This window comes from Elephas maximus, chromosome 10, assembly GCF_024166365.1.
Source record: "Elephas maximus indicus isolate mEleMax1 chromosome 10, mEleMax1 primary haplotype, whole genome shotgun sequence".
In the NCBI taxonomy this organism is placed as follows: Eukaryota; Metazoa; Chordata; class Mammalia; order Proboscidea; family Elephantidae; genus Elephas; species Elephas maximus.
In genome coordinates this window covers 36,577,153-36,590,604 of record NC_064828.1, presented here as the reverse complement: position 1 = coordinate 36,590,604, position 13,452 = coordinate 36,577,153, and positions in this window count along the sequence as shown.

Here is a 13,452-nt window from a genome sequence, read left to right as displayed (position 1 = left end):
CTTTTCTTCTAAAGAAGCTTCTGTGTGGACTTGAACCTCCAACTTTTCAGTTAGCAGCTGAGCTCATTCACCTTTTGTATTACCCAGGGACTCCTGTCACTGGCATACATTTACTCAAATTTAGCCTGTCCCCTTGGACATTATCAAGGAAGAAAAGCTCAATGATTAGTAGATGTTTTAACACAGAGACCTCGCATTATTCAGTCCATGAAGACTGACTATGCCATTAACTGATATAGCTGCAAATTACTCAGTCTACATGGTGCACTGAGTTAAAAGGGTGTTGATCCTGAACCAGCAGTTGACTGGGGACTGAGACTAGGAATTATAACAGGGCTGCTCTCACCTTCAAGGCTAACCATGGAAAAAAACTGGCTCCAGTATTGCAGACTTTGTGTGAAAAGCAGCCTGGGCAGAAGGACTTTCTTAGAATTTTGTGGGAAAGATGAAGCCCTCGGTCTTCCCACTAGATGAGGGTTGATTAAATGATTTGTGTTGGTTTTACAGATACCCTTATTAAGTTAAGGACTTTTCTTTCCATTTTGGTTTGCTAAAATAATATTTTTTTTTATCATGAGTGCATGAAGAATTTTATCAAATGCTTTTTTCTATTTATTAAAATGATAAAATTGATTTTTCTTATACATCTGTTTATGTGGAAAATTGTATTAATTGGCCTTTCTAAGGTTAAATGAGGCTTACATTCTTGGTGTGAACCCAACTTGCTTATCTTGATGTATTAACCTTTATATATGTGTGTGTGTGTATATATATATATATATATATCATTGTACCAATTTTGAGAGTAGATACTTGGTGCAGAATTTTTGTGTCTATGAATCATAAATGAGACTGATCTATAATTTTCCTGTCATATTCTGTTCTTGCCAGGTTTTGTAGCAAGATGAAAATATGACACAAATACTATCACATATTATAATATTATCATATTACTAATAGTAGCCAGCCAGTGAAAGGGAATGACTAGGGTTCCTTCTTTTTCTCTTTTCCGGAAGTGTTTGTAGAAGACTAAAAGTTTTCCTTTCTCAAATTTCAGTAGAAGTTAGCAAAAAAGCCAGTTGTCTATGTGGAAAACATTTTCACTACTGATGCATTTTCTTTGACAGCTCTAGTGTTACTCAAGCTTGGAATTTCTTCTTGAGTCAGTGTTAGATTATTTTAAGTTTTTAAATTTATTAGCATAAAATTATTTATAATATCATTGGTTTATCCTCTAATCCTCTGCAATATTTACAATTTTTTTAAACTTCTTTAATTCCTGATATTAAATATGTGTGCCTTCTCTTTTTTTTTTCCCCCCTTGATTAATTTCTCCAGAGGTTTGTCAATTTTATTAGCCTTTTCAAAGAATTAGTGTTGGCTTTATTAAGCCTCTCTGTTGTATATTTGCCTGTTATTTCTTTGTATTCTGCTATCTCTTATTATTTCTTTCTTCTACTTTATTATCTCACTTATTAATTTCTAACTTCTTCAGGTATATGGTCAGCTCATTAATTTTTTATGATATATGAATTTTAAGCTGCAAATTTTTCTCTGCTTTTTTTAGCTATATCCCATAATTTTTAATAAATACCATTATTGTCATCATTCTGTTCAAAATATTTTCCATTTCTTTATAAATTCTATTTTGACTTGTGGGTTATTTAGAAGTGTATTTCTTACTTTTCAACCATATGCAGATTTTTCTAGTTACACGTTTCATTGATTTCCAGCTTAGTTATACTGCAGCCAGAAAACAAATATCTACATTTTGGGAATTTCTCAAGATTAGCTTTCTGATCCAGTATATGATCAGTTATGGCAAATATTTTGTTTGTCCTTGTGAAAATGTGTATTCTGCAATTGGTGGGTGCAGCGTTCCATATCTGTCTACTAAGTCTGGCTTGTTAATTGCTCCGTTTAAATAACTTATGTCCTTACTGACTTTTCTTGTTGTTATTTGCTTATTTTACCAGTTCCTGAGATGATGATGGATTTATCTTTCAGCCTGAAGTTCTTTCAATTTTTGTTTTCTATTATTTCCTGGCTGTGTAATTAGGTTTATTAAAATTCAAAATTATTGTATATTCCTGACGAATTTAACTTTTTATCATCGTCAAGGGGCCTTATTTATCTTTGCAAATGCTTTTGTCTTAAAGTCAGTTTTGTCTGGTATCTAGATGTTTAATACACCTATCATGATTTGGTTGTTTTGGTTACTTATAAATATGGTATATCCTATCTATTGCACATAGGGTCGCTATGAGACTCAGAATCAACTCAACGGCACTGGGTTTGGTTTTTTTGGTTTATTGCACATAGAACTTATGGAACACATCTATGCTTTGCTTCTATAGCTGGTCTTTGAATTTTAATTGCATTTAATATAGTTATTGTTGTATTTCTGTTTTTTTTAATTTATTTTGTCATCGTTGAGAATATACACAGTAAAACATACACCAATTTGAACGTTTCTGCCTGTACAATTCAGTGACATTGACTGCGTTCTTCGAGTTGCACAACCATTCTTACCCTCCTTTTCTGAGTTGTTCCCCCCTCATTAACACATAAACTCATTGCCACCTAAGGTTCTTATTTAACCTTTCAGTTTCTGCTGTCACTTTGACCACATAGAGATAGCTCTTAAAAGAGCATAATGCTCAAAGCAGGTATTTTTTGCTAGTTTAGCTAAACTCTTGTTGGGCTTTAAGAAGACTTCAGGGGATATTTTTATATATTGGTTTTTTAAGTCTACTTTTACTTTAGGCTTTGAGTTTGTTCGAATTGTTCTATGGTTTTGTCGTTTTCCCTTCTTTTTTGCCTTTCTGTAAATGGATTATTTTCTGCCTATCCTTTTTTCTCTTTTACTAATTTAGAAGTTATGCTTTCTGTTTGTATTCTTTAAGTGGTTACATAAAAGCACAGTGTGTTTCCTTAACTTATCAAAGAGTAAATTTAATCAACAGGTACAAGAAACCCAGGACTTTTAACCTCATTTACCTTCTCCCAGCATGTTTTTTTTTAATTTTAGTTCTCTTGTATTTTGTTAAACATCATTAGAAATTATGAATATCATTTTATATAAACAATGCTTATTTCCCTTTAGTAGTTTCTAGCTACTAGAGTGGTTTTGGTTTTTCTGTCTATAACCTAGTAATTTTGTCAGAGCTCTCTTCCAGTTAATAATTCTCTTTTATGCTGTCTTCAATCTGCTAGCAAAGCCATCCATTAAGTTATTTTTTATTTTTATTTTTGGAAAAATTTTTAGTCACTTATCAACTCTCTTATGACACTGTCGATATTTTCTTGTTCCCTGTAGTTACTTTCAAGCTGGAATTATAACATGTACCAGAATCTCAAATATTTGCTGATCTGTTTCTCCTGAGAGTTATTTGCTGTCTCTCATTCATGGTGTCTTATTTTCTTATGCTTCTGGTTATGTTTGATTATGTGCTGCTTATTACTTTTTAAATGGTGTTGTGTGTGTTAGTATGGTGGAATACTGGTAGAATTCCCACAGCCTAGAATAAAGGTGCCTCTTTCCAGAGAGGATTTATAATTGCTTCTGCCTGCCACCTGGGCCATTTCTTTTCTATACCACCTAAAAACCCAAGCCACTATTTGATTTTTTCTAGACTATCCAGTCAACGAGAACCAAAACTATCTTCTCTGTTGGGGGTAGATTCCTTCTTTTTCACCTTATACTAAGAGAAAGTCCATGAGGCCCCAGATTAATCACCATATTGAGTTTTTTGAGATCTGCAAATATCCTCAGGGCAAAAACATCTTGGGTTGACTTGACTTCTGCTTACCTTTCTGGGTTTCAGAATTAAGCCCAAAATGTGGCATGACAGTTCTCCACTGTCAGCTCATCAATGCTTTAGAGTAAGTTTTTCTTGAATAGTTTAAATTGTTTTCATTCAGTGTGTTGGTCCAAATAGCTTGGTGTGGTATAACTGAAGATAGAAGTCAGGGTATTATTTTTATATGTAGTCAACTAACCTTGATTAAATTTCTATTATCAAGGGCGTCATTTTAACTATCTGCCCTAGTCACTGTCCTATCACATTGGCAGTTGTTGTTTAACTCACAAAATCACAGAAACTGTTTCAGTGATTACATTTCAGTGTGGATCTGTCCTGGTCACACTTAAGAAGATGGTGTCATCTCAGTGAAAATTCTCCAAATTTCATCACAGGTTGGTTTTCTTCAGGAAAAGGTTCCTCAAAAAAAGTTAATCCAATCTGGTGTGTAAACTCTTTCCTGATGTCAAGATCCTATTGTCTTCTCGGATTTTAAAGATCCCCTTTTCTAGACTTGAGTGACTATCTTATACACTTAGAAAAATATTGGTACAGAGAAGACCTCCATAGGTCTTTACCAAGATCCTGAACTTCCTGCTCTGGATAAAGGGAACAACGCGAGCAGGGATTAGATTGAGTCCTCTCTGTGACTGCATATTTTCTTTGGGACAGAATCCAGACCTCAAGGTTGGAGACTACCAAGGACCTAATAAAGACCATCTCTAGATTGTAAATGATGGCTTTCTCCTTTAAGAGTTGAACAACAGTCATTAGGTACCAACTGTGTACCAGGATTGCCTCTGTTCACTCAGTTCACACTTCTCCTGTTTCTACTTCCTCCTCTTTCCCCACCTCACACCACCTCCTCCCAAACCTCATGCAGTTTTGTTATTCAGCTTGACTTCCACATCTCTCTGTGGCTGACCCTCTGCCAACTGAGTCTGGGCTCCATCAGGAAAGTTGAGTTTACTCTGCAGGACAAATTAAGCCTGTCTTGGGTCTCAAGATAAACTTTGTATGTCCTCCAAACTGCTCTATTAAACTGCTATCCTACAATTTTATAGCAAGAAGAACAGGAGTGAGGAAGGGCTGGGTGTATTACCTCAAGGACCCTGGAAACTATGAGTCCATGGCAGGGGACTCTCAGGTCCCTATCTCCTCCCCATTGGAGGGAAGTAAAAGCCCTGACAGAGTGGAAATATATTCTCAAGTCAGGGAGCCAGGAGCTTGGAAGGCTGGGAAACTGAGGATGCCAGTTTGGCCCCAACCATACCCAGTTCTCCTCTGACTCCAGATCACCTTCCATCCTGCCTTGGCTCCCTGTTCTCTTCCAGCTTTGCTTAAATGTAAGAGTCAGGAGGTGGGGCCAAGATGGCGGACTAGGTGAACGCTACCACAGATCCCTCTTACAACAAAGACTCGGAAAAACAAGTGAATCAATCACATACATAACAATCTACGAACCCTGAACAACAAACACAGATTTAGAGACGGAGAAAGAACAAATACGGGGAGGCAGCGATTGTTTTCAGAGCCTGGAACCAGCGTACCAGTCAGCAGATTTTCTGGAAAAACTAGTTTCCCAGTGATGGCTCGGAGACAGCAGTCCATATCAAACCACATAAAGAAGCAGACCATGACAGCTTCTCCAACCCCCCCAAACAAAAGAATCAAAATCTTTCCCAGATGAAGATACAATCCTGGAATTATCAGATACAGAATATAAAAAACTAATTTACAGAATGCTTCAAGACATCACAAACGAAATAAGGCAAACTGCAGAAAAAGCCAAGGAACACTCTGATAAAACTGTTGAAGAACTCAAAAAGATTATTCAAGAACATAGTGGAAAAATTAATAAGTTGCAAGAATCCATAGAGAGCATGTAGAAATCCAAAAGATTAACAATAAAATTACAGAATTAGACAACGCAATAGGAAGTCAGAGGAGCAGACTCGAGCAATTAGAATGCAGATTGGGACATCTGGAGGACCAGGGAATCAACACCAACATAGCTGAAAAAAATCAGATAAAAGAATTAAAAAAATGAAGAAACCCTAAGAATCATGTGGGACTCTATCAAGAAGGATAACTTGTGAGTGATTGGAGTCCCAGAACAGGGAGGGAGGACAGAAAACACAGAGAAAATAGTTGAAGAACTCCTGACACAAAACTTCCCTGACATCATGAAAGACAAAAGGATATCTATACAAGATGCTCATCAAACCCCATTTAAGATTGATCCAAAAAGAAAAACACCAAGACATATTATCATCAAACTCACCAAAACCAAAGATAAAGAGAAAATTTTAAAAGCAGCCAGGGAGAAAAGAAAGGTTTCCTTCAAGGCAGAATCAATAAGAATAAGTTCAGACTACTCAGCAGAAACCATGCAGGCAAGAAGGGAATGGGACGACATACACAGAGCACTGAAGGAGAAGAACTGCCAGCCAAGGATCATACATCCAGCAAAACTCTCTCTGAAATATGAAGGCAAAGTTAAGATATTTACAGATAAACACAAGTTTAGAGAATTTGCAAAAACCAAACCAAAGCTACAAGAAATACTAAAGGATATTGTTTGGTCAGAAAACCAATAATATCAGATACCAGCACAATACAAGGTCACAAAACAGAATGTCCTGATATCAACTCAAATAGGGAAATCACAAAAAAAAACAAATTAAGATTAATTAAAAAAAAAAAATAATACACATAACAGGGAATCATGGAAGTCAATAGGTAAAAGATCACAATAATCAAAAAGAGGGACTAAATACAGGAGGCATTGAACTGCCAGATGGAGAGTGATACAAGGCGATATAGAATGACACAAGTTAGGTTTTTACTTAGAAAAATAAGGGTAAATAAAAAGGTAACCACAAAAAGGTATAACAACTCCATAACTCAAGATAAAAGCCAAGAAAAACGTAACGACTCAACTAACATAAAGTCAAACATTATGAAAATGAGGATCTCACAAGCTACTAAGAAAAACGTCTCAGCACAAAAAAGCATGTGGAAAAATGAAATTGCCAACAACACACATGAAAAGGCATCAAAATGACAACACTAAAAACTTATTTATCTATAATTACGCTGAATGTAAATGGACTAAATGCACCAATAAAGAGACAGAGAGTCACGGACTGGATAAAGAAACACGATCCATCTATATGCTGCCTACAAGAGACACACCTTAGACTTAGAGACACAAACAAACTAAAACTCAAAGGATGGAAAAAAATATATCAAGCAAACAATAAGCAAAAAAGAAGAGGAGTAGCAATATTAATTTCTGACAAAATAGACTTTAGACTTAAATCCACCACAAAGGATAAAGAAGGACACTATATAATGATAAAAGGGACAATTGACCAGGAAGACATGACCATATTAAATATTTATGCACCCAATGACAGGGCTGCAAGATACATAAATCAAATTTTAACAGAATTGAAAAGTGAGATAGATACCTCCACAATTATAGTAGGAGACTTCAACACACCACTTTCGGAGAAGGACGGGACATCCAATAAGACGCTCAGTAGAGACACGGAAGACCTACTTACAACAATCAACCAACTTGACCTCATTGACTTATACAGAACTCTCCACCCAACTGCTGCAAAGTATACTTTTTTTTCTAGTGCACATGGAACATTCTCTAGAATAGACGACACATTAGGTCATAAAACAAACCTTCGCAAAGTCCAAAACATCGAAATATTACAAAGCATCTTCTCAGACCACAAGGCAATAAAACCAGAAATCAATAACAGAAAAACTAGGGAAAAGAAATCAAATACTTGGAAAATGAACAATACCCTCCTGAAAAAAGACTGGGTTATAGAAGACATCAAGGAGGGAATAAGGAAATTCATAGAATGCAACGAGAATGAAAATACTTCCTATCAAAACCTCTGGGAGAAAGCAAAAGCAGTGCTCAGAGGCCAATGTATATAGATAAATGCACACATACAAAAAGAAGAAAGCCAAAAGCAGAGAACTGTCCCTACAACTTGAACAAATAGAAAGTGAGCAACAAAAGAACCCATCAGGCACCAGAAGAAAACAAATAATAAAAATTAGAGCTGAACTAAATGAATTATTAGAGAACAGAAAAACAATTGAAAGAATTAACAAAGCCAAAAGCTGGTTCTTTGAAAAAATTAACAAAATTGATAAACCATTGGCTAGACTGACTAAAGAAATACAGGAAAGGAAACAAATAACCCGAATAAGAAACGAGAAGGACCACATCACAACAGAACCAAATGAAATTAAAAGAATCATTTCAGATTACTACGAGAAATTGTACTCTAACAAATTTGAAAACCTAGAAGAAATGGATGAATTCTTGCAAAAACACTACCTACCTAAACTAACACATTCAGAAGTAGAACAACTAAATAGACCCATAACAAAAAAAGAGTTTGAACCGGTAATCAAAAAACTTCCAACAAAAAAAAGCCCTGGCCCAGACGGCTTCACTGCAGAGTTCTACCAAACTTTCGGAGAAGAATTAACACCACTACTTCTGAAGGTATTCCAAAGCATAGAAAATGACGGAATACTACCCAACCCATTCTATGAAGCCACCATCTCCCTGATACCAAAACCAGGTAAAGACATTACAAAAAAAGAAAATTATAGACCTATATCCCTCATGAACATAGAGGCAAAAATCCTCAACAAAATTCTAGCCAATAGAATCCAACAACACATCAAAAAAATAATTCACCCTGATCAAGTGGGATTTATACCAGGTATGCAAGGCTGGTTTAATATCAGAAAAACCATTAATGTAATCCATCACATAAATAAAACAAAAGAAAAAAACCACATGATCTTATCAATTGATGCAGAAAAGGCATTTGACAAAGTCCAACACCCATTTATGATAAAAACTCTTACCAAAATAGGAATTGAAGGAAAATTCCTCAACATAATAAAGGGCATCTATGCAAAGCCAACAGCCAATATCACTCTAAACGGAGAAAACCTGAAAGCATTTCCCTTGAGAACGGGAACCAGACAAGGATGCCCTTTATCACCGCTCTAATTCAACATCGTACTTGAAGTCCTAGCCAGGGCAATTAGGCTAGACAAAGAAATAAAGGGTATCCGGATTGGCAAGGAGGAAGTAAAGTTATCACTATTTGCAGATGACATGATCTTATACACAGAAAACCCTAAGGAATCCTCCAGAAAACTACTGAAACTAATAGAAGAGTTTGGCAGAGTTTCAGGTTATAAAATAAACATACAAAAATCACTTGGATTCCTCTACATCAACAAAAAGAACATCGAAGAGGAAATAACCAAATCAATACCATTCACAGTAGCCCCCAAGAAGATAAAATACTTAGGAATAAATCTTACCAAGGATGTAAAAGACCTATACAAAGAAAACTACAAAGCTCTACTACAAGAAATTCAAAAGGACATACTTAAGTGGAAAAACATACCTTGCTCATGGATAGGAAGACTTAACATAGTAAAAATGTCTATTCTATCAAAAGCCATCTATACATATAACGCACTTCCCGATCCAAATTCCAATGTCGTATTTTAAGGGGATAGAGAAACAAATCACCAATTTCATATGGAAGGGAAAGAAGCCTCGGATAAGCAAAGCATTACTGAAAAAGAAGAAGAAAGTGGGAGGCCTCACTCTACCTGATTTCAGAACCTATTATACAGCCACAGTAGTCAAAACAGCCTGGTACTGGTACAACAACAGGCACATAGACCAATGGAACAGAATTGAGAACCCAGATATAAATCCATCCACGTATGAGCAGCTGATATTTGACAAAGGCCCAGTGTCAGTTAATTGGGGAAAAGATAGTCTTTTTAACAAATGGTGCTGGCGTAACTGGATATCCATTTGCAAAAGAATGAAACAGGACCCATACCTCACACCATGCACAAAAACTAACTCCAAGTGGATCAAAGACCTAAACATAAAGACTAAAATGATAAAGATCATGGAAGAAAAAATAGGGACAACCCTAGGAGCCCTAATACAAGGCATAAACAGAATACAAAACATTACCAAAAATGATGACGAGAAACCAGATAACTGGGAGCTCCTAAAAATCAAACACCTATGCTCATCTAAAGACTTCACCAAAAGAGTAAAAAGACCACCTACAGACTGGGAAAGAATTTTCAGCTATGACATCTCAGACCAGCGCCTGATCTCCAAAATCTACATGATTCTGTCAAAACTCAACCACAAAAAGACGAACAACCCAATCAAGAAGTGGGCAAAGGAGATGAACACACATTTCACTAAAGAAGATATTCAGGCAGCCAACAGATACATGAGAAAATGCTCTCGATCATTAGCCATTAGAGAAATGCAAATTAAAACTACGATGAGATTCCATCTCACACCAACAAGGCTGGCATTAATCCAAAAAACAAAATAATAAATGTTGGAGAGGCTGCGGAGAGATTGGAACTCTTATACACTGCTGGTGGGAATGCAAAATGGTACAACCACTTTGGAAATCTATCTGGCGTTATCTTAAACAGTTAGAAATAGAACTACCATACAACCCAGAAATCCCACTCCTCGGAATATACCCTAGAGATACAAGAGCCTTCAAACAAACAGATATATGCACACCCATGTTTATTGCAGCTCTGTTTACAATAGCAAAAAGCTGGAAGCAACCAAGGTGTCCATCAATGGATGAATGGGTAATTAAATTGTGGTATATTCACACAATGGAATACTATGCCTCGATAACGAACAGTGACGAATCTGTGAAACATTTCATAACATGGAGGAACCTGGAAGGCATTATGCTGAGCGAAATTAGTCAGAGGCAAAAGGACAAATATTGTATAAGACCACTATTATAAGATCTTGAGAAATAGTAAAAACTGAGAAGAACACATACTTTTGTGGTTACGAAGGGGGGAGGGAGGGAGAGGGTTTTTTATTAATCAGTAGATAAGAACTGCTTTGGGTGAAGGGAAAGACAACACTCAATACATGGAAGGTTAGCTCAATAGGACTGGACCAAAAGCAAAGAAGTTTCCGGGATAAAATGAATGCTTCAAAGGTCAGCGGAGCAGGGGCGGGGGTCTGGGGAACATGGTTTGAGGGGACTTCTAAGTCAATTGGCAAAATAATTCTATTATGAAAACATTCTGCATCGCACTTTGAAATGTGGCGTCTGGGGTCTTAAATGCTAACAAGCGGCCACGTAAGATGCAGCAATTGGTCTCAACCCACCTGGAGCAAAGGAAAATGAAGAACACCAAGGTCACATGACAACTAGGAGCCCAAGAGACAGAAAAGACCACATGAACCAGAGACCTACATCATCCTGAGACCAGAAGAACTAGTTGGTGCCCAGCCACAACCGATGGCTGCCCTGACAGGGAGCACAACAGAGAACTCCTGAGGGAACAGGAGATCAGTGGGATGCAGACCCCAAATTCTCATAAAAAGACCATACTTAATGGTCTGACTGAGACTGGAGGAATCCCGGCGGCCATGCTCCCCAGACCTTCTGTTGGCACAGGACAGGAACCATCCCCGAAGACAACTCATCAGACATGAAAGGGACTGGTCAGCGGGTGGGAGAGAGATGCTGATGAAGAGTGAGCTAATTATATCAGGTGGACACTTGAGAGTGTGTTGGCAGCTCTTGTCTGGAGGGGGGATGGGAGGATAGAGAGAGAGGGAAGCTGGCAAAATTGTCACGAAAGGAGAGACTGAAAGGGCTGACTCAATAGGGGAAGAGCAGGTGGGAGTACGGAGTAAGATGTATGTAAACTTATATGTGACAGACTGATTGGATTTGTAAACATTCACTTGAAGCTTAATAAAAGTTAATAAAAAAAAAAAAATTACAGTCTCTTAAAAGGTCCCCTTAGCTACTACCTTCTGTCCCTCCTGATGATCTTGACTTGAGCAAATCCTTCCCTCTCTACCTCAAGCCAGTGCTCCCTGATTCCATGTTCTTCCTAGCAGGACTCTTCTATTGTGCTTCCACCTGTCTCTTACCTGAGACAGGCAGGACTGAGAGGGGCTCTGAGGGATCAGCTTCTGCTGGCTCCAGAGTAGAATCTTAGAGATGGATGGGTATAATCTTTCCCTAGAACTCTAGGCTTTTCACCTCACTCCAGGAATCTGAGCTGCTCACGTCCATCCCAACATCCCCATGGGCTCAGAATTCACTGACAAGCTATTCACTCAACACCCTTGGCTCTCTTGATCATTGATGGCAGCCCGGTTTCTAGCTTAAGGCTCCCCTGTGCTCACTGGGCTACAACTGCCTTTTGAATAAGAGAGTTTCTGCAGAAGGATGAGGAAGCCCTACTTTTGGCAGCAATTGGCAAACAAATAGACATTGAGCAGACACTAGGTGCTAGGCACTGGAGATTCAGAAGCAATCATGGTAGGTGTCATCCATATACTCATGAAACTTACAGTCGTAAAGACTTTTTATCAGAATATCTCAAGGTCTCCTTTCTTGGTCCAGGTTGGTCACATCAGCCTGAACCTGTGGGAAATCCACACAAATGAAAAGCATTTTGTTTAAGGATAATAGCAGTAATTTTTTTTTTTTTTTAAACAAGTTAGAGTTTTCACATGCATTGCCACACTTCACCCTAAAACAGCTGTGTATAGGACGGGAAATGATTTGGAGATCTTCTGGTCTGAAGATTTCTAATACACATTAAGTAGAACCCCACCTCCAGGGTAAGGGAGGGATGCAGGGAGAAAAATCACAACCAGGGAAGTAATTTCTTTATGTTTTATATCTAGGGCACCTTGTGGGGTAAATACTCCAGTACAAATCCTGATACGTAAGAGGTACCAAATTTCCTTATCTTCCATCAATCACATAAGATTTTGTACGGTACATTGTGTCAGCAAACGGAAGACAGCCTCTAACCCACAGACCATCATGGTTACTGCTGCATCCTTAGTTTTGAAGACCACAGTGACCCTTCAAAGATGGATGGCCCTTAGCTTGCAGGCCACACACGTGATATGAGACTCTGTTGAAATTAGGCTCCCTCGTGCCTGGGCCAATTTAGCCAGGCATGCCCAACAGCTGTCCCCTCCAAGGTCTTGATGCCAATCTGGGGCACTACTTTGGAGTTAAGTCTGGGTCACAGCTATGGATGAATACACCTTGACCAAAAAACACATACCACCAATACCAAACTCATTTTTGCATGGGGAAAATATCTCCCTCAGTGTTCCTATTCCCCTGAAAGTCATGTCCTCTCACATCTTGTTGCCAATGAAGACCTCTTTAACAGACTGTCATAATTAGATCTTAATCACTTTTGCAATAAGGGAAGAACAGTTAATTTCACACAGCTTCTGTTTGTGTTCTCAAAATATCCAAGACAACGATATACAAAGGTCATGCTTGGAAAAAGAACGTGAAGGTATCAAAACAAAAACATGGCAACTATATACACAAATGCACACAAATATATACATATGCACACATGTCTGCCCCATGGCAGAACCAGGTGTGTGGCCCCCATGAGAACCATACTGGGTCTCTGAGAGCATTTCACAAATGGAATTGTGACAGGATGATTTACTGTGATACTGATGTCTGTATTATCCTCTCTTCGGAATCATTTGCCAGAACCTCCA